This window comes from Oryctolagus cuniculus, chromosome 12 (genome assembly GCF_051225735.1).
Source record: "Oryctolagus cuniculus isolate XC-2025 breed Fujian yellow rabbit chromosome 12, ASM5122573v1, whole genome shotgun sequence".
NCBI classification, from domain to species: Eukaryota; Metazoa; Chordata; class Mammalia; order Lagomorpha; family Leporidae; genus Oryctolagus; species Oryctolagus cuniculus.
Window position 1 is genome coordinate 11,772,770 of NC_142878.1, and position 24,778 is coordinate 11,797,547.

The 24,778-nt window shown below is 53.0% G+C and overlaps 1 protein-coding gene across 8 annotated transcripts in view; it reads right to left on the bottom strand.

The window, feature by feature from the left end:
- APBA2 (amyloid beta precursor protein binding family A member 2) overlaps positions 1-24,778 on the bottom strand; it is a 226,444-nt gene that overhangs the window by 102,777 nt on the left and 98,889 nt on the right. For 5 of the 8 annotated variants that reach the window (XM_070053530.2, XM_070053531.2, XM_051822259.3 and 2 more), the window contains exon 3: positions 15,556-15,609. The exons of the other annotated variants lie outside the window; for them this stretch is intronic. The gene's annotated coding sequence lies outside the window, so the exon portion shown is untranslated. The remainder of the gene's footprint in view (positions 1-15,555; positions 15,610-24,778) is intronic. 8 annotated transcript variants of the gene reach the window in all.

The window sequence follows — 24,778 nt, forward strand, 5'->3', positions numbered from 1 at the left end:
TTAAGTGCCACTGTCCCCTCCATCAGAGGGTTAAGAAAAGCCTGCCTGCTCCCATAATGACCAGGGATGGCATGCAAAATAATGGCCCCACTGCCCCTGCACGGAAATGCTCTGGCTGTCACAGTGGTGCTGTGGGGGCCAAGGGGCTGCTGTGGGGGGGAGGGGTCTTCCTCTCGTGGAGCCCCTCCTGGCTGCGGTGAGCTGCTGACTTAAATACATCTTGCTTTGCTCACATACATACACACACACACACAAAAGATATCTTGAAAATCACCAATTATTTGGACATTAAATATCATACTGTGCAAAGATCAAAGAAAGAATCATAAAAGAAACTACAAAATATTATAAACTGAATGATAATTAAAATATATTAAGGGTTTATAAAGCAGTTAAGGAACACATAAAGAGAAATTTATGGATTCAAATGCTTCTTTTATGAGAAGATTGGAAATGAAGAACCCAAACTTTCAGGAGCTTAAACTGAAAAACAGGTTAAATTCAAAATTAGAAGGAAAGAAGGAAGAAAAATTAAAATTTATAAAATAGGAAAGCAATAAAATTGAAATTATACATCTCCTTTCAGATTAATAAATAGATAAAACTCTGGTTAGGTGATAAAAACAGATTCTTAGAACTGGTATACCTAGATCATAGTGATATGCATTTAAAATAATGAGACATTATCAAAATCTTCTACCAAAGAAGAATTTACCAACTTATAATACCCTAGGGTATATGAAAATTCTCTTTTCCTAAGTCCTTTTAATATTATATATTATCATTTTCTCATGTTAACTTAAAATATTGTTTTAACTCTTCTCATAACTATCGGAAAGCTAAGCATTTACATACATATACATATATATTAGAATTCTGGGGGCTGGTGCTGTGGCATAGCGGATAAAGCTGCTGCCTGCAGTTCTGGCATCCCATATGGACACCAGTTCAAGTCCCGGCTGCTCCACTTCCGATCCCGCTCTCTGCTGCGGCCTGGGAAAGCAGTAGAAGATGGCTCAAGTCCTTGGGCCCCTGCACCTACATGGGAGACCCAGAAGAAGCTCCTGGCTCCTGGCTTTGGATCAGTGCAGCTCTGGCCGTTGTGGCCAATTGGGGAGTGACCCAGCAGATGGAAGGCCTCTCTCTCTCTGCCTCTCTTCCTCTCTATAACTCTTTTAAATAAATAACTAATTCTTTTCTTTTTAAAGAAAAGTCTAGAACATACGGATTTCATTTCAGTTGGATTTACTCAGTGGCAGGACTGCTGAGTCATATGGCAGGCCTATTTTTAATTTTTGGAGGAATCTCCATATTGCTCTCCACAATGGCTGTACGAAGCCCCATTCCCACCGACAGCGTGAAAGAGTCCCTTTTCTATGCACCCTTGCCATGCCTGTTATCTCATACTGCGACCCGCTCACAGCAGCCAAGACCCCGGCACCAACCTGGGTGCCCAGCAAGGGGGGGAGGATACAGAAGATGTCACCCACACACATCCCATAAACAGCAGAGAGGTCCTGTCGTTCAAGACAAGATGAAGGACATAGAAGACACTGTGTCGAGTGAAGAAGCTAGGCACATAAAGAGAGGCGCCGCGAGGTCTCACTCACATGTGGAACCTGCAAAGGTGTCGTTCACAGAAACAGAACAGTGGTTACCGGAGACTTGGGAGGATGGGTGATGGGGAGAGGCGAGACGAGGGTGCGAGGTGACGACTGCACAGCAGGACCTGCTCCTGGCTCTAACGCACAGTGGGTGACCAGCGGTAACTACAATGCGTTGTGTGTTTTCAAACAGCTGGAAGACACATTTCTCACGTTACCACTCAGAACAATTAGCAACGATCCACGTGTGAGATGATGGCTGTGCTAACCACCGGATGTGTGATATCACACGATACGAGACACCTTTGAAAAGTTCTTGGAAAACGTGGAAAACAGAAAAACCATGCAAGGATTTCAAATTTACTGCACCAAAGTCACTGTAATGCCATTTTCCAGAAACTTTTTGACGTGAAGCAGCATATTGTGCCCCATAAACAGGCGCAATTATCATGTGTCAATGGACAACTTTATCCCACTATGAGGAAGGTCATTTTCTCCCAACACCATCATTTCTTTCTGACCTTAGAGAGAACACGAATGACAATTTTTTGCCATAGCCCTGGTGACCAAGGATAGAGATGAAGAAAACATGAAAAATGACTCCTGTGCCTACGTGACACACACAACCTGCATTACGTGGAGGCTTGACGTCTGGGTGCAAACGGCAGGGAACAGGACATGAGACGGCGCTCTCAGCCATGACGTCATGGGGAAGTAAGACATGTGAAGCCTGAGGAATTCCACGACCCCCTAGGTGCTTGAGTTCCCGTCAGACTAATCCTCAAACCAAGAACAACTGGAAATTCTTGGTGACTTTTTAACAACATTCTCTGTGGAAGCTTCAGAAAGCAACCCAAGCAGCTAGGACTCGAGGGTTATGAACGCAACAAGGAAGAAAACAGCACGAAGTCAGTCCACGGTCTGTGCTGCTGTGTCCTCAAAGCATTCGCGGGTCTGTGAGTGGCAGAAGCCAAACGAATTAAAAAACAAAGAAGCAGAAAGTAGTGTCAGAGAGGCCACGCCCAAGCAGAACTTCTGACAGCCCGTGGGACTGGGGAACGAGAAGCTGTAGCTTAGGCAAAGGAAGCAGTGACACCTTGAGGGGCCAAACTCCTGCAGGGAATCCAAGGCGTGACCTTGGCATTTGGCAGCTGGAGCCATCCGAACGGCAGAATCACGCAGTGCTGAGTCAGAACTCCAAGTGCAAAATGGATACCCGGGGTCCATGCAGAAGGCAAGAACGAGTGAACAAGCAGACACGCTGGAGAGGGCAAATAATCCGCACAGATACGCCCCTCGTGGAGCCTGGCGCAACTCAGACAACTAGGGCCAGGGTGAGCACTAATAATACTTACTGCTGATTTGCCAGGATGGATCGAACTTTTCCTAAGTCAACCTTCTGCCCAGGAATTCTTCACCCCTACCTACCAGGGGGAAAAATTCCTCAAACTAAAGGGTATTCTGCAAAACAGCTGACCGGAACTCTTCAAAACGGTCAAGGTCATCAAAAACAAGAGAAGTCTAAGAAGCAGCAGCCTCAGGAGCCCAAGGAGACAGGAGGACTAAACTCAGTCTGGTATTGCACGTGGAATCCTGGAGCAGGAAGATGACACCAGCTACCATTGAAGACAACGGGCCCGAGGTGCAGGCTTCCGCGGACGGAGACGCATCCACTCCCGGCATCTTCCCCCGGGCAGCCCAGGTCCTGCGACTCCCTGATGCCGCCCCCACCACTCTGGACTCCTCTGATGCCACCCCACCACTCTGGGGATGGACTCTGCGTCCAGGAGGGGAAAGTTCTAGAGACCTCGACAGGCTTCCAGCGCCAAGGGAAGTGGACACATCTCCAGGGCTGGCGTCAACTGAAGAGCTGCTGGGGACTCCACTTGGGAGGTGTGGCGGGACCCGGGCAGCACTCAGGGGCCCTGTTCAGCGATGTGGGAGTGGAGAGAAATGGACTCGGGAAACCCATCGGGGAGCTCCCCCCAGTCTGGCCGCCCCAGTGACTCACGTCTCCCACATTTTCCAACCACACTCAGGCCTTCAAAAGGTCCCCATGCAATCAAAGCATCCACTCAACTGCAGAATCTGAGTTAGATTGAAAATCACATCTTACACAACTGGAGACCACTACGCTAGTGACACAAGCCACACACAAAAGACAAATACCACGTTTCCTCTGACTTGTGTAGCGAATACACACGGCGCAAAGGAAAAGCTGAATGTGTGACAGTGACATTGACATCTTGTGATTTGATTACTGTTTATAGGGCTTGCCTGCGTTCCTACAGAACACTGGTCCTTCTGCTTTTTACTTGTTGAACACTACACGGAGTGAAGCGCCAAGCCTGTGATTATAAAGTAAACTGAAAGTATGTTATTGTAAAAAAAAAAAAAAGAAAGAAAAAGAAAAGAAAAGTAAACAAAGGAAGGAGGAAGGAGGCAGGGAGAGAGGGAGGTATCATTGTATTCTAGAAGTGTTACCTATGAAATACATGAAATCTGTTCTCTTCATATTAGTAAAAAATAAAATAGAGGTTAATATAGGACCTAGCACAAAACAAAAAATTACATTTTAATTATTCATAAAAACTGCCTTGCGGGCCTGAAGTGCCAGCATCCCATATGGGTACCGGTTCTAGTCCTGGCTGCTCCTCTTCTGATCCAGCTCTCTGCCATGGCCTGGGAAAGCAGTAGAAGATGGCCCAAGTCCTCGGGCCCCTGCATCCACGTGAGAGACCCAGAGAAGCTCATGGCTCCTGGCTTCGGATCAGCCCAGCTCCGGCCATTGCAGCCATTTAGGGAGAGAACCCAAGGATGGAAGCCCTTTCTCTCTGTCTCTCCCTCTGTAACTCTACCTTTCAAATAAATAAATAAAATCTTTAAAAAAATATTTTGATTACTTCACTAGCTGCAGAAAATTTTTGACAATAAATTTTGAAGATAAATAAATTTTCTGACAACAGAAAACTAGAAATGGAAGAAAACTCTTTGAATCTTATTGAGTATTCATGCATTAAAAAAAAAAAACTCTGAGCCACCAGCACGATTTAAAGTGAAATACCCGGGCCGGCACCGCCAGGCAGCGGGTTTAGGCACTGCCTGTGACAATGGCATCCCATGTCGGAGCACTGGTTGGAGTCCTGGCTGCTCTGCTTCCAGTCCAGCTCCCTGCCGATGTACCTAGGAAAGCAGTGGAGGGCGGCCCAGGTGCCGTCCAAGCCGGAGACCCAGCCACTCAGAGAGCAAACCAGCGAACAGATCTCTCTCTGCCTTTCAAATAAATCAGAGTTTAACAAAGTGAAGCACAGATACACTTTCCCCTAAGAGGGAAATCACAGAACTAAGGTTTGTAGTCCACGCACAAAAAGGACACTGTTATTATCCACAGACAACATAATTATGAATCCAAAAAAATCCCAAAGAGTTTACCAATAAGGTGTTAGAATTATTCATGGCATTTTAGCAAGGTTGCTGGATACAAGGTAAATACACAAAAATTGCATTTCTACATACTCAAGGAAAACAGCCACCACAGAGAAGTCAGGAGCCCCGCTGACCTGGGGCCAGCTGCAGCAGTTTCCGCCTGGCCACCCGCGTGGCCTCTCCTACGGCTTCCAGACCATTCCGTCAGATTCCTCGTGGGCAGTCTCTGGAGTGCATCCCCTACTGCTTCTCCAGCTGAACCCTGGATGACACACCAGCTCCTCTCCAAAGCCTCACTAGTGCTCTTCCACCTCCACAAATGTGCAGAGGCTCCCCACGTCTATCTCCCAGCAACCAGCCGTGACCTGCAGTTTCACCATGCCAGGCCTCTCTCTGGCTGGCCTCTCCTCCACCAGAGCCCAGATGAAGTGGCGGATCTGTGGGTTCCTCCCACCCCCAAGACTCCAAGTCCTTGGCTGAGTGAGAAGACAGAAGCCGCAGGCCACACAGCAACATCCCAAAGCAGGACTGTGGGGTGCCCCCCTCTGCCCAGGAGCAGAGACAACGGCAAGAGATGCAGGCTGCATGTGTCCATCACTCCGTGATGTCCTCGCAGAGACCAGCCCGGCCGCAGGCTCTCTGGCACGGCGTAAGAGACCACGTCCACAGAAGAGAACCATGGCATCGACTGGGCAGAGTTTAAAGAGGACCGGTTAAGTCTACTGCTACGTCTGTCTGCCTCGGGGCTGAGCTCAGCGAAGAATGCAGTGGTCACCCCTCCTCCAACAGGGGTGTGCTCCAAGCCAGCGCGTGCCTGAAACTGTGGCCAGTCATGAATTTTTCCCGTAATGACTTTCTCTGATAGTGTTTAATTTATAAATTAGGCAGAGGAGAGTCACAATAAAATGTTACAACCCACAACAATACAGTAATAAAATTGCCAGCATCATGCTCCTGTGCCATGTGGCGTACGGACACACTGAGGCAGTCAGCGTGGTGACAGAGACGGCGGCTACGTGGCTGCCAGGGGACAGCACACACAGCAGGGACACTCCAGACAAAGGGAGGACCCACGTCCCAGGCAGGGCGGCCTGGGGCGGCACTGGATTTCAGCACATTACTCAGAACAGGGCACAACTTAAAACGCAGGAATTGAGGATATCTGAAATTGTCCACAGTTCAGGTCAGACTATGGTCGACTGAAGCCAGGACAGTGAACACGCAGATGGGGGTGGGGGGACCACTGTACCACTCCTGCTGCTGAATTAGCCTCGCTGGGGGAGAAAAGAGTGGGCAGGTGGAGACACGGGACATCCTGTGCAAGGTGACCGCCTCACGGGGCTGCCCGGGGCTCACAGACGCCCCCAGAGAAACAGAGGCGGGCAGCTGTTGCAGAGCCTATCGGAATCTCTGGTTTCATCCGCACACACAGCAATGACCCTGGGCACAGCTAGATGCTGTCAGCTCCGGCTTGCACCCTGCTTTTCCACAGCCACCCCCACCCCAAGGGACTTGTGGGAAGGGGACAAAGTCCCCACTGATCACACCCCCAAACCTGGTCACTTGGTCACTTTTCTGGGAGTGAAACCTCACACTGGCACAGACACGAGTGGATTTTCTTGGCAACTAGCCAATTTCTCAGCCAGAACCAGCTCCCAAGCTCTCCCACCACACAGCACCCTCACACAGCATGCCGCGAGACCACAAGCCAGGCCGTGGAGACTGGGCATCCACCCATGAGCACCCACCTCCCAGCAAGCCAGGACACGCCAGTGTCCTCCCAGCTGAAAATAATCCCAGGGGGCATGTGTGCAGCTCCCTGCTGAGCCTGGTTAGGAGGGGTCTGAGCCACCCTCCTGGGCACACCCCCGCCCCCCGCCATGCCCATGTCTGCACAAAAGCTCCAAGCAGGTGCAGGATGCCCTCTCCCGCGGCGGCGACCCCGTGCTTCCCGGACTGGACTCTGCCTTCCGGAGAGAAGACAGCACAGGTGGAAACGGTCTGGGACTCTCCTTCCCATCACTCCCTCCAGAAAACACAAGAGTCCATCCACGGGCACTGAGGCCCCGCTGCCCTCCTCCCTCCTCCCCACCTGTGACCCGCACTGCACAATTTCCCTCTTTTCAGAAAACCACCTTGTTCTCTCCCATTTCTCTTATCCCTTTCTCGGCCTGTTGTCACAGTTAAAAATAAAACCCCACGTCCACTTTCTCTGTCTCTTCCAAGTGGCCTTCAGGCAGGCACCAGCCAGTGTCTGAGAATCGCATGCCCCTTCTTGGCTTCTGCCCAACTCCATGGCCACTCGGGCCTCATCACCCCTCCCCAGGGAACCCAGGAGCAGCGTCTGGTGCCTGGACTCCTTTGCCCCCATCGCTCAGCCTCTGTGGTCAGGCATGGAGAGCACAGGGCCCATCACATCGGCCCTCTGTGGCCATCTCAGCAGGACGACCTGGCCTCCGTCACCTCCTCCCCTCTCCCCAGGCACCGCACAAGCCAAGGCAACCCAGTCACACTCCTGCACCTGCTGCCCTGCTGTCTCCAGGCTTCCGTCACGCCTAAGGGCTTGCATTTACCTAGGTGCCTGTCTTCTCGCTCTCCCTCTCCTCCCACCACAAGAAAAGGGTATACGCATCCTTTGAGAAGGCTCCACACCCCCCTACAGCACCTGTCTCTCAACATGACGGTCAGGTGATCCCTTTGAAACCTCCCAGCGGCTCACACGGCAGAACACTGTCTGCTACCACTCTGTTTTCAGCAATCATCACATTTAAATGAACAAACGAGAAGAAATCAAACAAGGAACAGCGTCCGGTGCACCCCAACGTGTGCGGCTCAGTGGCAGGAGTGGCGACTTCTCTCTGCAGCTGCAGGTCTGAGCCCCTCAGGCCAGGACGTAGCCCACTGCGCAGCCCTCCTTGTAAACGAGGGTCTCTCCCCAACAAGGGGTGACAGCCCCAGCATCCAGCAGCCCTCCCGCAAGCCAGCACTGATGCGACATGACCGGGTACAAACTTGCACCTTGCCACCCTGAACAGCCCGCAGGCCTCTGCCAACTTCCTCCACAGACGTGCACATGAACTGAGGGTGATAAAGTGATTTGCTCAAGAACCGAGATGAACGCTGAGCAGCCCTGGACTGCTCTCCCACAACACAGGACACCCCCTGGGGTGGCTCTGGGAGACGGACAGCGTTTGCACACACACAGTCCCCAAACCTGCTGTGCCATGAGACCTCCATCAGCATTGCACGTGTGTCAAGCAGAGGAAAAATAGGCCTGGAAAACAACAGGTTAAGTAGAGTGAAGCAGGCCTCTTTCTAAACCTCTCGAGGCCTCTGTGCAATAAACAGGGTGCTCGGGACTGTAAAACGGAGCAGTGCACACGCAGCTCCCAGCCTGAGCCCACGTGGGCTGCTAATCTCAGGAACATCTCCCAGGACGCCACAGGACGGAGTTTGGGAATGCCTGCTTCGACACTAACGCCATTAATTAGAACTGGACATAATTAATTAGATCTCAACATCATTAATAAAAAATTACAGGCAGAAATAGCTGACTTCCTTCCATTTAATCACACTAATTATGTTGGGCTCAAGTAGTAGCAGTTCCTAGTGCTATTTTCTTAACACATTTTTCATCTTTAAAAAAAAAGGTGATGTATTTTTTTCTCTCCTAAAATGCAACTTAAAAAAAAATAAAAAAAAAAAAAGAGGGGCCAGCACTGTGGAGTAGCAGGTAAAGCCTCCGCCTGCAGTCCCAGCACCCCATATGGGTACCGATTCGTGTCCAGCTGCTCCTCTTCCAATCCAGCTCCCTGCTAATGCACCTGGGAAAGCATCAGAAGTCAGCCCAAGTGCTTGGGCCCCTGTATCCACATGGGAGACCTAGAAGAAGTTCCTAGCTCCTGCTTTCAGGTCGGCTCAGCTTGGGCTATTGAAACATTTGGGGAGTGACCCAACAGATGGAACACCTCTCTCTAAATAAATCTTAAAAAAAAAGAAAAAAAAAAAAGATGTCAGGGAACTATTATGTGCTGTGCACCCACCTGTGGTATAGGCAATTCGCACAACCCACCTGCCCCCAACCCATGAGTGTTCACTTCACAGAAGAGGAAAACACACCTCTGAATGTTTAAGGAGCCAGGCTGGGGCCGGCAGTGCAGTGTACCGGGTTAAGCCGCAGCCTGCAATGCCAGTATCCCATGTAGGTGCCAGTTCGAAACCTGGCTGCTCCACTTCCAATCCAGCTCCCTGCTAGTGCAGCTGGGAAAGCAGCAGAAACGACCCAAGTGCTTGGGCCTGGCATTCACGTGGGAGACCCAGATGAAGCTCCTGGCTTCAGCCTGGCCCAGCCCCAGCCAATGTGGCCTTTTGGGGAGAGTGAAAGGAAGATATTCTCTCTCTCTCTCTCTTTTCCTCTCTGTAACTCCGCCTTTCAAATAAAGAAGAGGAAGAAACCAGGCTGTGATGATCACATACTTCTTTGGTATCTACTACACACAAGAGTCTTCCAAAAGTTCATGGAAAATGCATATTATGAAAAAACTGTACATGGATTTCAAAATGGCTTTTGCACCAAAATAAACATCTAATTCCATTTTCTCCCAAGCCCTCTGCAGTCTGGTCCACGAGACAAGGACTGGACACTGAAGGACACAGGACATGCCAGGGGCTGCGTCCACGCCCAGACTGGCAGCCAGGGAGGAGAGCGTGGACAGGCCAAAGGACCGTGGGTTGCGTGTGCAAGGAAGGCACCGGGAAGGGTGGCCAGTGAGCCTCGTCTGTCAAAGAGAAGAGGAGTCTGGGGCAGAGGGCCCCCCCCCCCACAGGGCCAAAAGGAGCAGCCCCGTGGACACAACCAGGAAAGAACAGGACCGGGTCAACGTGCAACACCCAGCTCTATCCTGAAGCCCAACTGAAGTAGGCAGGCATATAGGTTAAAATCAATTAGGCTGGAAGACCATGCCTTCGCCACGCCCCTTTGCGACCTCACTCCCTGATACCTTCGCCACACCCCTATGTGACCTCATGCCCCTACCTGGCCACACCTGGGTGCCCACCAGCCAATCAGGTTAATTAACCACTCCCCTTTGGAAGTGGGTTAAAAGCCTGGGACACAGTGCGTCTAGCCCTTCGCTTCTTCCCTGGCCTCTTGACAGGAGGGGGCTGGCTGTAGCCCTGTGCCCCCAGGGCGCGTGGCCTCCGGGCCACCTGCCCTAGGCTTCCTGGCCTAGATGCTCCTCCACGCGGCTGGTTCCTGGTGCTCGGTATGAACCCAGATTCACTCCCCTCTCTCTCAGATAAAGCTCTCACTCTCTTATGCATCTTTTGCACTAAATAAAGGCTTAAAATGTACCATGCTGCCTCGTTCATCTGTGCTGGTATTTAGAATTCTTCCCTAAATATTAGGCCAGAACCCTCTCGGGCTTATTAATATTGGGGATTTAGTAATAAGTGTAAGGTGATATTGTATGGCACCTAAATTCCGGTAGCCTCTGTGGCAGCCCAGATGGCGCTGCTGGAGAACTTTAAGGGCCACATTTTCGTATATATTTTAGGGGTTCATTCCCGATTTCACAACCATGCCGATGAAGAGACAGACACAGCAGTGTCTGCAAACAGGTGGGGACAGGGCACCAGACAAATCCCAGGGCACACACAAGAACAGCAGGGTTTCTGTGTGCGTACACCGAGAGGCTGACCCCCTGTCTTATCAGCTTTCTCACAAACACAGAAGCCAGTGTGGAGAAGGAGGCAGCCATCAGCCATGGACACGCCACGCAGGCTGCACCTGCCTGGCCCTGCCCCTCCCCCGCCCGCAGCTGCACCTGCCTGGCCCTGCCCCTCCCCCACCCGCAGGCTGCACCTGCCTGGCCCTGCCCTTCCCCCACCCACAGGCTGCACCACCAACACACATCCTCCCCCCCCCGCCCCCCCGACTTCCTCCCTCGTCCTGATCCGCTTCTTTTCCTGCTGTTCTGATGCTGGCTGTGACCCACTTGGGATGGTTCATTTCACGAGTCATCTAGACTGGGCCCAGGATGCCCAGATACCTGGCTAAACGTTCTCTCTGGAAGGTTCTAGGAGTCTGCTTCTGGAGCACATCAACACTGAGCAGGTGGACAAAGCACAGCAGGAGGCCTTCCCAGGGTGGATTCTGTCCCGGTTGCCCCTCTTCCAGGCCAGCTCTCTGCTGTGACCAGGGAGTGCAGTGGAGGATGGCCCAAGTGCTTGGGCCCTGCACCCCATGGGAGACCAGGAGAAGCACCTGGCTCCTGCCTTTGGATCAGCGCAGTGCGCCGGCCGCAGCGCACCGGCCGTGGCGGCCATTGGAGGGTGAACCAACGGCAAAAGGAAGACCTTTCTCTCTGTCTCTCTCTCTCTCTCACTGTCCACTCTGTCAAAAAAAAAAAAAAAAGAAAGAAAGAAAGAAAGGAAAGAAACCAAGAGGGAGGGGGAGGGAGAGGGGAGAGGGGGAGAAGGGGAGAAGGGGAGAGGGGAGGGGGGAGGAGGGGGGAGGAGAGAGGGAGGGGGGAGATCCTAAGATAAACGGATCTTACTGGTCTGTTTCTCCCAAGCACTGTTGCCAACACACCACTGAACCCCCTCAGGCCACCAAGCCACGCATACAAGTGAGTGGGACTGCTAGGTCACAGGGATCTGTGTTTCACCCTCACCGGATCCTGCCCAGATGTTCTTCAGATGGGTTTCACCAATCTGCCTTTGACAAGCAGAGCACGAAAGGCCTCCTTGCACCACGTTCTTGCCAGGGCGTCGCTTACCAGGCCTTCCGACTGCCGGTGCGCCGGTGGGGAATGGCGTCTCATTGTCTAGCCAGCGGGTTCCTGATCGGCAGGGAAGCAGAATTCACTTGTCCACTGGACATTCTGCTTTCTTATTCTTCGTATTATTTGCCCATTCTTTAATTCTGCTGTCTCTTTTTATTGATCTGAATAAGTTCTTCACACAGACGGAATACTAACTGCTCACGGGAAATTCACAGGGAGTATCTATTCCAGCCAGAGTTTGCTCACAGAAGCTAACAGGTGTTTTCTCTGATGTGTGGATGCACAAGTACATGTACGACATCTTTCTACCTGAAGAACGTATTTCAACATTTTTATCTTAACACTGGGTATTCAATTCTATGGACGTTTGCTTGTGGGTATGCTGTGAGGTAGGGATCTCATTCTCTCTTTTTTTTTTAAGATTTATTTATTTGAAGGCAGGGTTACAGAGAGGCAGAGGCAGAGGCAGAGGCAGAGGCAGAGAGAGAGAGAGAGAGAGAGAGAGAGAGAAGTCTTCCATCTGCTGGTTCACTCCCCAGTTGGCCACAATGGCTGAAGCTAAGCCTATCTGAAGCCAGGAGCCAGGAGCCTCTTCTGGGTCTCCCACGCAGGTGCAGGGGCCCAAGGACTTGGGCCATCTTCTACTGCTTTCGCAGGCCATAGCAGAGAGCTGGGTTGGAAGTGGAGCAGCTGGGTATAGAACCAGTGCCCATGTGGGACGCCGGCACTGCAGGCAGCAGCTTTACCCACTATGTCACAGCGCCAGCCCCCCTCGTTCCTCTTTTCCCATGTAGCCAACCAGGTGCCCCGTGGCATTTCCCACTGGGCCAGTAACACATCTTTGCCACAGCCTGCATTCCCACTCACTTGAGATCTTGTTCTGAGGCTTGTCACCCTGTCCCACGCTCCGTGCATCCCTCCCTGCAGAAATATCACTCGTGTCTGAAACACCACAGCTCTCCACCAGCTGCACCCTGGCCTCGTGCCACCCGCCCCTGCGAGCACTCTGGGATCTGTTTTCTCCTCACGACTGGGAACGTCCGGACGTCCCTGGGATCTTCCACTCTACAGACACCTGCGGTCAGAGCTTACAGGCAGCTACACTGAGGCAGGGGCATGCCGACATCGCTGACTTCCTATCAGCCAGCTGTTTCCATACCCGTAACATCTTCTCATTTCACAGACTTTCCGAGACTTCCCAACATCCCTCCAGGATAATCACCAAATCCTCATCTTTTACTATTTATACATTTTGCAAGTCAAGGACCAATAGGATAGATACCAGAAATAGCAAGGGCTGGAATCCAATAGACAAGAGCTTCCCGTAAGTGGAAGCATATTCCAAAAGCTATTAGTCTATGAAAAGACACCGGGGCACTGGGGTATCCTGACGTTACAGGATGGTTCCATTTGCAGTAGAAAAGTAAATAAACCCAGGCGTTTTCTTCTCATTGCAATCTCCTCCCAGAGATTCATTGTGGCATAATTGACATTTAAAAACACCCATCTCGTTGCCACTTCTCGTTCTGAGCAGGAACTCACTTTTCTGCAGGGAGGCTGTAGAGAATCGTGACGTACACGTTCACGGCCATGGCCAGCCGGCTGCACTGCGGATGCCGGGAGCAATCGGGAAGACAGCCCGTGCCCTATTACACCGGATGCTGATGCTCTGATAGTATTCCAGGACACACAAACTCCCAGTAGGTTTTTCACAGGTTTAGAAGAAAAAAAAAATTACCCTCCACCTTGGAGACATACACTGAATGGCTGCACGGCGCCATCAACATGAGATGACACCACGGGCCAGCAAGGACGAGGTTCAAAGCAACCGGTCTCACGGTGGCCAGCTCTCAGACGGCGGCTGGGCTGGGGCGGCTGCTGGACCCTGGGCTCCGAGGAGACGGGGATTCCACTGCAGCTTGTGAACTGTTCCCCACCACCAACATCCCCTTCCAGTCAATCACAAACAGTATCTCCTCCTCCTCCTCCAGATTCCCAAATTCTGCGGTGTTTTCAGAGCTGACAGTGGCCGAGGTCCCTAACAAGCTGAAGGCTTCAGTTCGTTTACAACCCCAAATAGACAACCGAAGGGAGGGCCTTGTTGGGACCATAAAGTGTGCAAGATCCTCAGGAAGCTCATGGAAAATGCACATTATGGAAAAACCATGCAAGGGTTTCAAAAACACTTCACACCAAAATAAACTTAGCTTTTAATTCCATTATTCCTAGCTTTTGAAGTCCCCTCGTAAGCTCACAAACTGTTTAAAAACTGAAAATTGAACACGCGTTCAGAGAAGACAGCTTAGGCCCAAACCAATGGAAAATCATTCAACTCTGAAGCTGCCCCCTCCGTCTCCTTGGATGGAGCCCAATTGTCCGACGGCTCCGGGGTGCCTTAGGGACATGCCCCACCCCCAACCAAAAGCCATCATGGAACCTCCCCAGGACGTATGTCACAAGAATGCTCCCAAATTCGACGTGAAGGAAGTCCTGGGGCACACACGGGGCCATGGGTGCTGGTGGCTACCGAGATGCGGGGCAGGGGCTGGGTTCCATAGAGAGGTCACTGAAGCCAGCACGCATGCCTCTCTTTAGGTTACTGCAAACAGCAAGACCTCTGGCCTTCTGCTCCCCACGATGCAACATGGCGGTTCTGACCCCAGACCTTGACACTCCAGTATCCCACGCTTGCCCCAAGGTCTACATCGTTATCCTCGGAATCGGCACACAGCTTCCCCACTGCGACACCCAGGGTCTTCCCTTCCTCCGGGAGTTCCAAAGCCACCGAGGCGCTTCCTGTGAACTCTGAACTGCTGCCCCATCCGAGCCTAGCAGGTGCGCCTTCCCGAGAACACACAAGAACCCCAGAATCCATCAAAGGTTCAGAGCTGCTCTGGGCATCTGGACACAGAGATCATACCTGACACGGCCTCCTCACCTGTGACGACATTTCCCTCTCAACCCACACACCGGCTCAGCTGCAGCCAAGCCACCCAGGTGTGCCCTAGGCCCAGGAAGAAGAGAACCGACTCACCCTCAGCCCAGAACTCATCCCCTGCAGGTCTCCCCTGGGCTGAGTGCCTGGTTAGCAGCAAGGCTCCGATGGGGAACAGCAGGTCAAGTGCTGCCCACAGGTCAGTGTCATGGACCTGTGACGCCACTGCAAGCCCAGGGCAGCAGCAACGTGGGCCATGTGCACCTCCTGCATGCTGAGAAAGTCTCTGTTTGACCAAAGTCAGATTCTTCCACTCAGTTTCCTGGTATTCGCCATGACTGACTTAACGCAGACCACCCACTGCCCACAGTGGACACTGGAAGCTTTCAGGAAGTCATCTCCTGCCAGTGATGTGGCTCTGCTTTCAACGGGAACAGGAATCAGGGTTGGGGTTACACACACACACGGCTGAGGCCAGTGAGGGTGACGGTTCACAGTGACACTAGGATGACAAGGTGGGGACCGATGGGATAGAGTGTCTTTCTGTTGCCATGGGGTAGTGGGTCAATGCCCAGCAGTAACCAGTGTTCATCCACTCCTTAGCTATGAATCAGTTGTGGGCTTCAATGTCCCTATGCTCAGATGAGCCCTGAATTACCCCCACATGTTCCCAAGACACACAAAAAAAAAAACCAGGCAATTCCCCAGCTCCGCCTACCGCACGGGGTCCCCTGGTTAAACAATCTTGGGCCCCAGGACAGACGCAAAAGCTCACTGCAGTGCAAGGCTACTTCGGGTTTCTTACCGGAAACAGGTGGTTTGGTAATGGCCCGGGGAGCCTCCTGGGGAGTGGATCTTTCTGGAATAAAGCAGAAGGAAATGGAGATCACTTTGGTTTCAGAAACGGAACAGGTGCTCCTATACAGCTTCAAGTCTAAGAATCTAAATGAGTGAAAAATTCTGAATCACCTGTCAGACTGCACAGATTATCACTCCAGTGAGACGAGGAGGAGTTACCCAAACAAATAATTACAATGTTTCCCTTAGCCTTTTATCACGCAATTATCGCCTTGAGAACTAGTACTGGCTCCATTCTGCAAGGAAAGGCCATGTGCATTCTAACAAAACCCTCAGGAAGATGTGTTTTCCACAACAAAGCCGGGCCCAGTGGTCTGCAGAACCTGTGTTGTGCTGATACCTGCACACTGAGGCCAGTGCACACGTGGATGGAGGGGAGGAGGAGCCATGAGAGGCACGAGGGAGGAGTCCTCTAATCTGCTGCAGCTGGGGTCTCAGCCCACTCCTGGAGAGAAACAAGGCCCGCAGGTCTCAGGGGTCCCTTGAACACAGAAAGCTTTGCAAACAGAGCAAGGCCAGGAATTCATAGTGCATTCCACAGAAGGCAAGGGTCAGGCAGCCTGGGGTGGAGCCGGGGGCGGGGGAGGGGGTGCACCTGTCCAATATCACTGACTGGGCTGAAGACAGAGGAAGCTATCAAGGATGCTCTTGGTTCTTTTCCAAGCAACAGCAATGGCAGCCTTGTCCCTGGGGACTCGTTGGCTGGGAAGGGCAGGGCCGGGGCCCTTCCTGTGCAGCCACACCAGCTGGAGAGCTCCCCTTAATCCGGCCCCGGGCTCTGTGGCAGAGGGGGCGTCATACTCCGGGGAAACTGGCACAGGCAGAGCCTCGCTTCCGCCTCATCCAAGGCAAAGCCAGGCCTGCCCAGCATGCCTCTTCCTCGGGGAGTTTGCTCCACCCCAGCCTGGCCCCCTGCAGAAGCTCCCGGGGCAGGCATAAAGGAAAAAATGAGCAGAGGCTCCAGAGTGCTGGGAATGTTACATCTGACCGCGTCACCGCTCACAGAGCGCAGACAAGAAGTGCTCGCCTCTCCTGGTAGTCTGGCAATGGCGGGTGTGCAGTCTCTTCCCACGGGCCTGGCGCCAAGGTGGCTTTTCACTGCCTGCTCCCTTCCAGCTCCAGACTCTGCCCCCTTGCAAGAAGGCCTCTTTAACTCCCCGACGCCCACAGAGAATGCCATCCAATCATGTGTGCCCTCTGCAGAGTGCAGACCGGGTGGGCGGCCTGATTCCCAGGAGCTCCAGCAGAGCTCTGAGCAGCGATGGCCTTGGTCTTGTGGTGCAAGGAGGCCCAGAAGGTGAAGTGCACCAGAAGTCCAGCAGGGCGGCCGCACCTTCCTCCAGAAATCAGTGGTTTCGGGGTCCCGTGTGATCTAAACGTGACGCCCACGGCAAGTGCACACTTCCCAGGGCTCAGGAACGAGACCTCAATTCCTCACTCCGTAACTCACGCTGGAGTTCAACACCTGCTGTGAGATGCCCGTAACCCAGCTGTGATGCTGAGAGGTGACCAGGGTCAGACAAACTCTGCCAGGTGGGGATCCCATGATTGAACCCTTGTGGCTTTACAGGAAGAAGAGAGAGATAGAGAAAGACCAGAGGACACACACACACGTGTGTGCTTCCGTCTCTCACCATGGGACGCCCTGCATCACCTCAGGACTCTGCCGGCAAGGTCACGGCCGGGTACAGCCTCTGACCTTGGACTTGAGCCAAAATAAACTCCTTTGCTTCATGAGAACACAGCTTCGGTCCCTCTCCTCTCCAGGCATCCCCCGCCCCAGCTCTGGGCAGCAGGGACCGTGCAGGGCAGCAGGAAACGCCTAGAAGCCCTGGCCACCTGTAACAGACTGGCATTCCACCCACAAGTCCACTGGACCCTCCCCTACCCTCCCAGCCCACCCAGCCCACAGTTCCCCAGCACCACCCAAGGAGGCCCTGTCCGCCCTGCCTCTCCCGCCCGCCGCTGGCCCAGGGGCACCGTGGGGAAACCGCAGGAGGAGCCACCTCCCTCCGCAGCTCTGCCCCTGCCCAAGTCTGCGCAGCTCCGGCAGGATGGAGTCTCGCTCCTGCACATCCCCAGGCACCCCGCACCCTGGCTCCACACGGGCTCCCGACAGAGGCCCGGGCCATCAAAGCGCAGAGCGGCTTCGGCAGCGCGCGGCACCTTACATAACAGTGTCCCAAAGAGGCACGGGCCCACATCTGAACTCGATTTAGAAGCAGTGTCTCAGCGCTATTTATACACCTCACACAGCCTCCCCTGTGGAGGGAGGCGCAGCCGGGGCTCCAGGCTCCTGTCCACTGCGGCGCATTTGCATTCTTCTCACGCTCACCCTCTCCGATTTCCCAGCCACGGTTTAACTCGAAAGCACCACCTCCATCTTCTCTGGAGAGAAACCTTCATTTTCTTCTCTGGCTCTGTCCCCGTGCTTGTCAGGGTCCCTCAGTGCCCTGGCTGACGTGGACTGTGTTACCTGGGCAACCTCTGTCTCCAGAGTTCACCTTCAAGACACGCCCCACAAGGTCATGAGATCCTGGAGGCGCATGGGGGAGTGGGCGTCGTCTCTACCCTGACTCCGCGTCTCCACCTGGCCAGGTGCATTCAGGGAGAGACAGCTCTGTCCCAGGGGCCAGAGAAGGAAGACAAAGAATCCAACGCAGCTCAAGTGCCTGCTTCTCCCCACCGCTGGGAATGGCCGGCAGCTCCTACACCTGCGACACGTGTTCCTCCACCCCTTCGTATCCGCTCAGGAGGAAGCGAGGCCCTGCCTGGCCACCTCCCCAGTCCCACGTGTGATGGCTGAGGGGGCCGGGGAGAAACCACAGCCTGTTCCTCTACCAGCTATTCACCATCAGTTTTGAATATTCTCCCACTCCTTTGGAAGCTTCAGGTCAGAAACTAAGACACGGATCTCCCCATGAGATGAGAACACTTTGCTTGCCATGCTGTTGGTCCAGCCATGAGCCTTTTGTCTGAGGGGCTGGAAGGCAGTATATCCTAGAACCCAGCCTCCCAGGAGGGACATGCAAATTCAAGCCACTGATCGGGGGGTGGCACACTGGCTCAGCGGGTTAAAGGTGCAGCCTATAGCACTGGCAGTCCACATGGTCGCAGGTTTGATTCCTGGCTGCTCCACTTCTAATCCAGCTCTCTGCAACTACACCTGGGAAAGCTTGGGCCCCTGTGCCCATGTGGGAGACCCAAAGGAAGCTCCTGGCTCCTGGCTCTGGAGCCAGCACAGGAGAGGCCTTGTTGAGAGCTCTGAACCCATAGCAGAACTGAGATTTCCAATCAGCAGCCCTCCACCGCCTGACGTCGGCCCCGCCCTGACTGGTGCTGCCACGGCTGCTGGCGCCCAGGCGTGGGACTGGTCCGTTTTTACAGGACACTACTCCAACAGCCACCATCACCTCTGTTCTCTTCTACACCCAAGTTCCTGGCCTTGCTCTGGATCTGTGACCAAACCACGCCTTGAAACACCACACTTCCGGGAAGCATCCTGGCAGAGAAGGGCGAGATGCTCCCGGAGGTGCTGGCTCGGAGCTCTGCTGGTCTCCTCTGTTACAACAGGGGGCGCTGGTGGGCATCCCAACCCAGAATCAATCCTCCTGGTGCCAGCCCAGTGGCCACAGTCAGTACTGCAAGACAAGTGGCCACAGGACTGACCTCTGATGAGGGAGAGCCTGGAGTGAGGGTTCACGCTCACATGGCCATGACAAGGTGGGTCAGCCTGCACTGCCACAGGGCTCCCCTGCCTGGGGCAACCCCAGAGAGGGAGACCTGCAGTGGGCCAAAGTCAACAGCAGGTCAGCGCAGCCTGCTGGGCTCTGGTTCTGTGGCCCAGGACAAGCCGCCAGGAGAAGGAAGCAGTCTTTGCCTTCCCTCTCCCTCTCCCTCTCCCTCTCCCTCTCCCTCTCCCTCTCCCTCTCCCACTCCTACTCCCACTCCCAAGGGGGGTCCAGGTCCTCAGAGCCCGTGGGAAGCAGGCAAGGGGTGACAGTTAAGTGGGGGGCTGGTCCAACTTGAGCAAAAGCGGAAATGCTATCTGTAAGTCAGTCTTTAAACTCTGAGTAGCAGAGCCCCTCTGTTAGAATGGCCTCCTGGGCAGGAATAAAAAGCTCAGAAAACGGTCCACAAGCCGGACATCAAGGTTTCAAAACAACCGTTTCCACTGGGAAGGTGACTCTGCAACACACAACCGAAACACTCAGGACCACGGGCGGATGCTTGGCGCAGCGCCAGCGCCTCACGGACACCTGCCCCCACGTCCCAGGGCCTGGGTTTGAGTCCTGGCTCTGCCTCTGTTCCCGCTTCCTGCCAGTGCCTGCTCTGGAGGCCAGCAGGTGACGGATCTGTGCCCTTGCCGTCCACATGCAGGATCCAGACAGTTCTGGGCTCCTGGCCTGGGCCAGACAGTCCTGGTTGTTACAGCACACTCGCTCTCTCACTCTCTCTCTCTCCCCACCCAGCTTTTCAAATATACACAAATTTTAAAAGACTGTAAATAAAAAGTTTAAAAGATTTTAAGTTAAAAAAAAAATCGTGGCCAGCACTGTGGTGCAGCAGGTTAAAGCCCCAGCTTGCAGTGTCAGCATCCCATATGGGCGCCGGTTCGAGACCCGGCTGCTCCACTTCTGATCCAGCTCTCTGCTGTGGCGTGGGAAAGCAGTGGAAGATGGCCCAAGTCCTTGGGCCCCTGCACCTGTGTGGGAGACCCGGAAGATGCTCCTGGCTCCTGGCTTCAGATCAGCTCAGCTCTGGCCATTGCGGTCATTTGGGGAGTGAACCAGTGGAATGGAGGACCTCCCTCTCTGACTCTACCTCTCTCTGCAACTTTTTCAAATAAATAAAAATAATTCTTTAAAAAAATCATAAAAATGGTAAAAACCCTCCTCCCAGTCCAGAGCTGCCAAGCCACCTAGGACGGGTGAAATCTGCCAGCGACGCTCACTTCCCACTCCAGGTTCAAACCCACAGGCTGAGTGCATGATCGGCTCTGAGCGGGAACGCATTTGTCCCAGGGGACTGCTGCTTCCTCTGGGCAGTCACTGTCCAGCGGTCGGGGATGGAGACACAGAGCATTTCCATTTGTTTTAAGTCTTGGAAATTTGTACTCAAACCAACCAGCTTTTAAGAGCTCAAAAATGTGCCAAGACATTCACTGTCTATCCCGTTCCCACTCTTTCCCTGCCTGCTTGTCACTGAGGCTCTCCCAGTCACAGGACACATGACAGCACCTTGGTCCACAGCCGCTTACGTCACGGTCACAGGCAGCCATAGGAGTTCTTGCCTTCTCAGCAAGAGCACCGTACGGTGTTCCCCGGATCACAGAACCGGCACTGCATTTCCTAGAACAGGTTCTGCTGGTGACACGAGGCTATGAACCCAAGGTTCCCGGAGCAGTGCTGGCTTTGTTCACTAATCCTGAGCTTGCAACTAAGGGTGCTCTGCTCCGCCCGTGCCGTACCCTTTCATAGGTGTCCTGCTGCTGCTGCGACATCACGGGGTCAGAAACACAGGCCCTGGTAGCTAAGACACAGAATCAGCCTAAATGCCTGTCACCTGAAGACTGGATAAAGAAATGATGGAATATGTACTCTATGAAAAACTACACAGCATTAAAAAAAATGAAATCCTGTCATTTACAACAAAATGGATGAATCTGGAAAACGTCATACTGAGTGAAATAAGCCAGTCCCACAGGGACAAATATCATATGTTCTCCCTGACCTGTGAGAACTAACAGAGCACCTAAAAGGAAATCTGTAGAAGTGAAGTTGGCACTTTGAGAAGCAGTGACTTGAACAACCCTTGTCTTGATTGTTGAGGAATAGGTTTTTTTTTTTTTCTTGGTGGAGAATGGGACTGGGAAGGGGAGAGAGAGGAGGAGGAGGGGTAGCGGTGGGGATGGGAGGGCGGGTATGGTAGGAAGAATCACTGTATTCCTAAAGTTGTACTTAGGAAACTTGTACTCACTGAGTAAATGGTTTCTTTGGGGGAAAAAAAAAGATACCATCTGAACTTTCACTCAAGTCTGTCAGACCACTTAACACAGTGCCGTCACCAAGAAGTGTGTATGGTGGCCAGTTTCATTTGAACACTAATAAATGCAACCATGTCCTGCTAAGAAAGAAAGAAACACAGGCCCTGTACGCTCTCCAGTAGGGGAGTGTACCCCTCAACCGCACACACATTTCTCCAACAAGTCCCCGAACTCGAGCCATCTTGTTTGCTTCCTGAGGTTCTTTCTGGCCTTGGGAAATCAGCAGGCAGTGCAACACCCAGCATGAAAAACTGGAACGCAGTGCCAAGACTGTCCTGGGCACAGGACAACAGCAGTGCCAGGAGGCGGCCGGGGGCAGGGAGGGGAGGAAGGGTTTGCAGGCGGCTCGGCCCCAGCCGCGTCCCACAGGGCAGTGGAGGACGTGCGGAGGACCACCCCGGCCTCGCCGCCCTCTGCGCCTCGCCGTCATTCTCCCCACAGCAAACGAGGCTTCTGTTTTTGCTGCGCGGAGCCCGATGCCTTCCAATCCCCAGGCCTCCCCCGGAGGGAGACTGGGAATCGTCCTCTATTCAGGCAGCTCCCGGATTGGCAGGACGGCCTCCCAAAGGCCGAGCGCCAGAGAGAAACGGCACCTGCCAACCTCATTACACGAGGCCGCGGTGCTCGGTAAAGCTCCGAGCAAGGTGATGGGGCCTGCACAGGCGCCTCCCACGCGACCCCGCAGGACCGAGACAGCAGGTTTGCTTAGTCCACACGGTGCCTGCCAGGCCGCGCACCAACCACTTCAAGCTCTGAACGTCCCGATCCTCCCAGCCCCACGCGGCTGGTGAAGGTTGCCACCTGCCCATCTCCCAGATGAGCAAACTGAGGTCGTGCAGATGAAGTGGGGTGCTCAGGGCCACACAGGAAAGGCTGGAGCTGGCAGTATGATCAGGAAGTCCACGCACGTAGACCCCACAGTGTCAGGAGGAAGGAAAAGGGAAAGATCTTCACAACACACAAACAGAACGTCGGGTCAGAAGGACTTGCAAGAAAACAGAAAAAGGTACAAAAAGATCTAAGCAGCAATTCACAGAGTAACAACCGTGTGAAATAAATATATAAAAACGTGGCCAGCGCCATGGCTCACTAGGCTAATCCTCCGCCTTGCGGCACCGGCACACCAGGTTCTAGTCCCAGTTGGGGAGCCGGATTCTGTCCCGGTTGCCCCTCTTCCAGGCCAGCTCTCTGCTGTGGCCAGGGAGTGCAGTGGAGGATGGCCCAAGTGCTTGGGCCCTGCACCCCATGGGAAACCAGAAGTACCTAGCTCCTGCCACCGGATCAGCGCGGTGCGCCAGCCGCAGCGCACCAGCCGCGGCGGCCATTGGAGGGTGAACCAACGGCAAAGGAAGACCTTTCTCTCTGTCTCTCTCTCTCACTGTCCACTCTGCCTGTCAAAAAAAAAAAAAAAAAGTGGCCGGCGCCACGGCTCACTAGGCTAATCCTCCGCCTTGTGGCGCCGGCACACCGGGTTCTAGTCCCGGTCGGGGCGCCGGATTCTGTCCCGGTTGCCCCTCTTCCAGGCCAGTTCTCTGCTGTGGCCAGGGAGTGCAGTGGAGGATGGCCCAAGTGCTTGGGCCCTGCACCCCATGGGAAACCAGAAGTACCTAGCTCCTGCCACCAGATCAGCGCAGTGCGCCAGCCGCAGCGCACCGGCCGCGGCAGCCATTGGAGGGTGAACCAACGGCAAAGGAAGACCTTTCTCTCTGTCTCTCTTTCTCACTGTCCACTCTGCCTGTCAAAAAAAAAAAATATATATATATAAACGCATGAAGATAAACACAGCAGACTTCAAAAAGTCTGTGGAAAATGAAATTAAAACATGTTTATTTCGATGCAAAATATTTTAAAATCCAAATGCATGGTTTGAAGAAATAGAATGGATTTCAAAATTTTTGGTCCCAAAACAAACTTCACTTTTAATTCCATTTGTCCACGAGCTTTTTGAAGCACCTTTGCATGTGGAAAGATATTACGGGACCAGCATCGTGGCTTAGTGGGTTAAGCCACTGCCAGCAGCATCAACATCCCCTGTAGGCACCAGCTCCAGTCCCGGCTGCTCCACTTCCACCCAGCTCTCTGCTATGGCCTGGGAAAGCAGCAGAGGATGGCCCAAGGGGGCCACTCATGGGGGAAGATTGGGGAGAAGCTCCTGGCTTTGGCCTGGCCCTGCCCTAGTCATCGCAGCCATTTCAGGAGTGAATCAACAAACGGAAAATCTCTCCTCTCCTCTCCTCTCCTCTCCGCTTCTCTCTCAGCAATTCTGACTGTAAACAAATAAATCTTTAAAAACAAAGATGCTGCGCCTCACTGGCAGGCATGAAAATGAAAATGAAGACTTCACACAGACAGCACTTGGGTGAAACCGACAAAAATAAGAACGTCTGACAATACCAAGTGTTGTCAAGGTCAAGGGCAGAGCAAGTTCATGGACCACCGTGGGAGCCCCAGCAGTACACACCTGGCTGCTTCCAGTCATCTGGACAAATTCATGTTCTCTATCCCATGGCAATGCCAATCCTTGCTAAATACTCCAGACAAGTGTGGCTCCAGTTCACAGACAGGCACGCGTGAATATTCCCGACAGCCTTGTTTACAACAGAAGATGCTGGAAACCACGCCAACACCCACGGTGGAGAACGGACGAGCGGTGTTGTGTTCACACACTGACACACCACAGGGCACTGAGAAGGTGTGAACACAGCTGCACACTTTCACACGCCTGAATCTCACAAGCAGAATGTCAAGCAAAGGCAAGCCATCCAGAAAAAAAATCTACAATCTGACGACATCTACATTGTTATTAAAGAAAACACATAAAATAACAGATATTCAAGATTTCAACAATTTTTTGGAAATACAGAATGAAAAGATAAATTTATTCTCAAGTAAAAAAATAATGAAAACCATGCACAGTTTTCCCATAATCTGCACATCCATGAGCTTTTCAAAGACTTTCCATATGCACAGGTTTCAATTTTTTTAATAAGAAACGGTGCATAACAGTTATTAGTATTTCCAAGGAATGTGATTCAAACAGGTCATTTAAAACTGAATGGCCGGGCACCACGGCTCAATTGGGGCTCACTTGGCTAATCCTCCACGTGCAGTGCAGGCACCCTGG